The following is a 6,172-nucleotide window of genomic DNA, read 5'->3' as shown; positions in this document are numbered from 1 at the left end:
AGCACATGGTCTTACATATCGAATAAAATCGCATAAAACTAGAGTGATATGAATAAGATGTGTGGATCACAACAATATTATTTTTCTTGTGGCATCATCTTTTGGGCTTATAAAGAATTTAAACTGAGGATGACAAGGGTCTATAAACACTGCCTGTATTACATCTTTTTTATTATTAACTTTTAAATTTATTTTACATACCAACTGTGGTGATATTTTATCTGTGCTCTAACAAATAAAGCTTGCCTGGAGATCAGAGAAAAAAGCCAGCCACTGTATTAAACATAGAGGTAATGCAGTGGTAGAATATGCCTTTAATCGTAGCACTAGTTTAATAGAGGTCTGGAGGTCTGTACAGACAGATAGAAAGTGATAGATCTGGGTGGAAAGAGGAAGTGATGTAGCTAGATAGAGAGAGGAAGTAAGATGGCAGGGCATAGAAAGGTATATAGGTGTGAGTATACAGGAAGTAGCTCTCTCTTGGGCTGAGGATTTCATAGCAGTAAGAACTTGTGGCTTGGCTTGTTCTATTCCTCTGATCTCTCAGTTTTCACCCCAATATCTAGCTCTGAGTTTTGTATTAATAAGACCGTTTAGCAATTTGTGTGCAACCAACCAGTTTCCCCTTCCTCCTCTCGTCCTGATCCCTCCCCCAACTCCTTTCTACCCCCCAATTCACTCCTTAGAAAGAGTAAGGCCTCCCTTGGGAGTCAACAAAGAATGGCATATCAAGTTGAGGCAGGACCAAGCTTCCTTCTATGCTTCACTAGGCATCCCACCACAGGGAGAAGGTTCCAAAAAGCCAATTCATGTGCCAGGGACAGATCCTGGTCTTACTGCTAGGGGTCTCACAAACAGACCAAGCTGCACAACTGTCACCCACATGCAAAGGCCCTAGGTTGGTCCCGTGCAGGGTCTTTAGCTGTTGTTCTAGAGACCATGAGCTCCTCCCACGAGCTGGGGTCAACTGTCTCTGTGGGTTTCCCCATCATGGTCTTGATCCCTCCTTGCTTATATAAACCCTCCTTCCTCTCTTCAACTGGACTCCAGGAGGTTGGCCCAGTGCTTGGCTGTGGATCTCTCCATCTGCTTCGATCAGTTACTGGATAAAAGTTCTATGAAAACGTCTTACAATTACATATGAATCCACTTATCACAATAACATTTGAGTTAAAGATTATTCAGACATATGATTGTGAAAATGTTTAATATCTAAAGGAAAGCAAAAGTTTAAATGCAGTAGGTAAATAAATGTGTATTGCCTAGAAAGCAGTAGCTTACTTGACAGTGAACTCTATAGCAGCCACCAGGAGTGCCAAAAGTTAACACTGATATTTTCAGTTTCAAACAGGAAGCTGATAACGGTATCATTTGAAATATTTGAAATACTCTCATGAAAACTGTACTAAAAAGAAATCCTAGAGGATTTACTTCAGGATCAAAATTATTTCCCTATCATAAAATATTTAAGAATAACAGGGGACTAACAGGCAAGAAAAGTTGTGTATAATGCTAGTTTGGGAAGCATGGAAAGGTAGCATGAATTTGTACTGGGTATGAACAATTTGTAAGACTAAGAAGTAACAGATAGGAAGTGAGACATATAATGACATTGAACTAAGAAGTTAATAGAGAAAGTAAGTGGGAAAGAACAATTTAAAAAAAAAAAAGAACAGGCACAATGAGATGGTTCAGCAGGTAAAAGGAGCCTGCTAAGAAGCCAGACAACCTGCGTTTAAATCTTTGGAACTTGTATGGTAGAAAAAGAGACCCGAATCCTGCAAGTTGTCCTCTGACCTACACACACACACACACACACACACTATATATATATATATATATATATATATATATATATATATATATATATATATATATATACATATATACACACACAAATAGAAAATGACAGCACAGCAATTACCATTGAACGAAATAAAGAGTGGGCTTCTCCATCATATCATGTCTATCAACCATATTAGGGAGCACAAAAGTGACATAGGCAAAGAGATAAAGATATAGGGATGAGGTTGTGATAATTTACCCATGAGATCTGGGAACAAATATTTCTCAAAAAGACACCCAAAGTACTAACCACAAAAGGGAAACAAATACATTCAAGTATAGTATGAGATCCTTGTTCAACAAAAGGTACTTAAAAATCATTTAAAATGAAGCCCGGAATAGAAGATGGTATTTTTGACTTAGGAAAAACTCATACCCTTGATATACAATTAATTATGCAAATTAATAAAAGAGATACAAACCAAAGAGAAAAAAATGGCAAAACATACAAGTACACATTGTTTTTAAAATGGAATACACCATTGAAAGTGAGTTTGATCTCAATCAACCTCTTAATCAGAGGTTGGTGGGTTGTGGTCTTTTTGTAACTAAAGTATTAATTAAAGAATTTATTCAATCATTGTCTACCACTAGCTGGATGGACAAAATCTGAATTTACAAAACATAATGATAATAAAAAATATACCTTAATTTTAAAGTGGACAAATATTTAATAGGTAACCCACAAAATATAGTCACACCGTAAACAAAAACAGGGAAAGGTACAAAAATAACACTAGTTATTAAGGTATCATAAAGTAAATACATGCAAAGTATAGCAATACATCTATTCTCTTTTTTTTTTTTTTTGAGACAGGGCCTCATTATATCCCTGGCTAGTCTGGAACTCACTATGCAGACCAGGCTGGCCTTGAGTTCACAGAGATTCTCCTGCATCTGGCACTCAAGTACTGGTGTTAAAAGCATGGTTTAATGGCTCAAATTAAAAAGACTCAGTATTGGTGAGTTGCAGGGGAACTAGAATTCTTATGTGCTATTGATGACAGTCTGAAATGTTTTATTTTTAAGGTTTAGATAGCATTAAATCTGAACTATATGTCTACTAGTCTCATTAACTTGTAGATTTTAGGTGTTTGTTTTCATTCATCTATTCTTGCTCTTTTTCTATATTTTCCTTTAGAATGGGGAAAACTGGTTTCATGTCCCCAAATTATTCCTTCCTTTAAAGATTTGTTTTTATTATATGGGTGATATGTGTACATGAGGGCAGGTGCACACAGAGGGCAGAGGTGTTGGAGCCCCTGCAGCTGGAGTTACAAGTGATTGTCAACCTAACTCAGGTCTTCTGCAAGCACAGTACATGTTCCTTTTTTTTCCTTTAATTTATTTTACATCCCATTAGCAGTTTCTCCTCTCTCCCCTCCTCCCACTTCCTCTCACCCACCCACCCTCTATCCCTACTTCCAATACATTCCTCTTCCATTTCTGTTCAAGAAAGGGCAAGCATCCCATGAGTATCAACAAAACATGGCATATCAAGTTTCAGTAAGACTAAGCACTTCCTCATGTACTAAGGCTGGGCAAGGGTATGAGGAGTTGGGTCTCAAAAACCAGTAAAAGGGTCAGAGACAGCCCCTGATCCCACTGTTAGGAGTCCCAAAGAAGACCAAGCTACACAACTGTAGTATGTATGCAGAGTGTCTATGTCAATTTCATGCAGATTCTCTGGTTGTCAAATCAATCTCTGTGAGCTCCTACAAGCCCAGGTTAGTTGGTCTGTGGGTTTCCTTGCGGTATCTTTGACTTCTCTGGTCTTATAATCTTTTCTCTCCATCTTTTGCAGGATTCTCCAAGCTCTGCCTAATGGTTGGCTGTGGTCTACAACTGTTTATGTCAGTTGGCGAATGAAGCCTCTCTGATGAAACTTGGGCCAGGCACCAATCTCTGAATATAGAAGAACATTGTTAGGCATCATTAAATTAACAATTGTTTTCTCCAGTCCTGGGTTTTGTTCTATATTAGGTCTAGGGGTCATACAACCTCCGGGTCCTGGCACTCCAGGCATTGTCAGGGGTGGGCTTAGTCTCCTGTCATGGGTTTTAAGCTAGACCAGCCATGGTTGGCCATTCCCTCTCTATCTGTGCCATCCTTACCCCAGCACTACCCATAGGCAGGGAAGACTGTAGGTCAAAGGGTATGTGAATGGGTTGGTGTCCTGATCCCTCCACAGGAAATCTTGCTTGGTCATTGGAGATAGCCAGTTCAGGCTACGTATCCACTACTGCTAGGAGTCTTAGCTGGGATCATCCTTGTAGACTCCTGGGATGATTCTGTAGTGAGTAGCCATTCCAACCTTGATCTGGAAGTTCCAACCCCCATTGAGGCTTTGGTAACTGTCATACCTACAACGCGGGGCCAAGAGAGGACCCTGAAGACCCGAGATCCGGATGCAGTCACTCCTGGTTCTGGGATCCTGGATGCTGGAGATTCTCCAGAGAACACTGGCAGACTGTGCTACGTCTTTCCCAGACCCTACCTATCCCTTCATTTGTAAGTTACGCCACTAAATAATCCTCCCTTTTAACTACGTGGAGTGGCCTTAATTTCACCAATATGATTCCCTTGCACCTGAATGTGAAATTCCCCCCTCCCACTTTCCAGGACTTTCTTTCAGTACTCTATCCCCAACCTGACCTATTCCCATCCCTACCTGCCTACAATCCACTCAGGAAATCTCTTCTATTTTCCCTTACCAGGGAGATCTGGGCATCCTCCCTTGAAACCTTCTTGTTACCTAGTCTCTCTGGGTTTGTAGGTGGTAGTATAGTTATCCTTTATTTTATAGCTAATATCCACTTATGAATGGGTACATATCAGATACGCCTTTCAGGGTCTGGATTTCTTCACTCAGGATGATTTTTTTCTAGTTGCATCCATTTGCCTGCATATTTCCTGTATATCATTGTTTTTAATAGTTGAGCAATACTTGTGTAAATGTACCACATTTACTTTATCCATTCCTCAGTTGAGGGACATCTAGGCTGTTTCCAGGTTCTGGCTATTACAAATAAATCCGCTGTAACATAGTCGAGCAAGTGTCCATGTGGTATAATTGAGCATCTTTGGTTATATGCCCAAGAGTGATATAATAGCTGGGTATTGTGGTAGATGGATTTCCAGTTTTCTGAGAAGCTGCAATATTGATTGCCAGAGTGGCTATATAAGTTTGCACTCCTTGTGGAGTGTTCCCTATTTCCTCATCAATTCCAACATAGGCTGTCACTTGTGTTTTTGATCTTATTCATTCTGACAGGTGTAAGATGGAATCTCAGGGTCATTTTGATTTGCATTTCCTGGATGGCTAAGGATGCTGAACATTTCTTTAAATGTTTCTCAGTCATTTGAGATTCTTCTGTTGAGAATTCTCTGTTTAGATCTATATCCCATTTTTAATTGGATTATTTGGTTTGTTGAAGTACAGTTTCTTGAGTTCTTTATGTATTTTGGAAATCATCCCTCTGTCAGATGTGGGTTGGTGAAGATCTTTTCCTATTCTGTACACCACCTTTTGGTCTTATTGATGGTGTTCTTTACCTTACAGAAGTTTTTCCTACTTATTAATTGTCAGTCTTAGTGTCTGCACTATTGGTGTCCTGTTCAGGAAGTTGTCTCCTGTGCTAATGTGTTCAAGGCTATTTCCCACTTTTTCTTCTATCAGTGCTGCAAGCTGCAGGAAAAATGTAATGGAATCCAACTACAATCACAAAAGCTACTACTTGGAAAAAAATCAAGGACTTTTCAGAAGGTCAAGCCATGGCTTAAGAAGTCTTGATGGTATTTTCACTTTTGTATATATATTAGCCAATTCCTTCAATGATTTTCTTGTATACTATGTATGCTTTCAAGAACTCATAACAGTATATTTTATCTGAGATACCTGCCAAGCATCCAAGGCCAAACGATCTCCTGAATTAAGGCAAATTAAGCTCAGACCCTCCTTTCTTATACATCCTTAGTGGTACTTATAATAACATTATAGACTCCTAACATTTTTAACCACCTCTACAAATGTAGTTTGAACACATTAATTCCCTTTTTCTGATATATTAACTGATTTTCACTCTTAGTTGACTTCCTCCTTTATGACTCCCCTTTAGGTTGTAAAAGAAAGCCTGATGGTCACTGCCTGAGGAAATTTCTTGTCTGTCTTTATGACCCTGTAAGAATCCAAGTCTGGTGACCTTGCTTTAGCTAGAGCACTGCTATTGCATGGGTATATAACTGTAAACCTCAGAGACTTGGAGAGGATTTTGACTGGAGAACTAGAAGAATGAGATGGAAGATGAGGAAGAGCCAGATGGTTAAG

The sequence above is a fragment of the Peromyscus leucopus genome, chromosome 16_21 (genome assembly GCF_004664715.2).
Source record: "Peromyscus leucopus breed LL Stock chromosome 16_21, UCI_PerLeu_2.1, whole genome shotgun sequence".
Lineage (NCBI taxonomy): Eukaryota > Metazoa > Chordata > Mammalia > Rodentia > Cricetidae > Peromyscus > Peromyscus leucopus.
The sequence above is the reverse complement of the archived record's forward strand: the minus strand, read 5'-3'. Positions refer to the sequence as shown.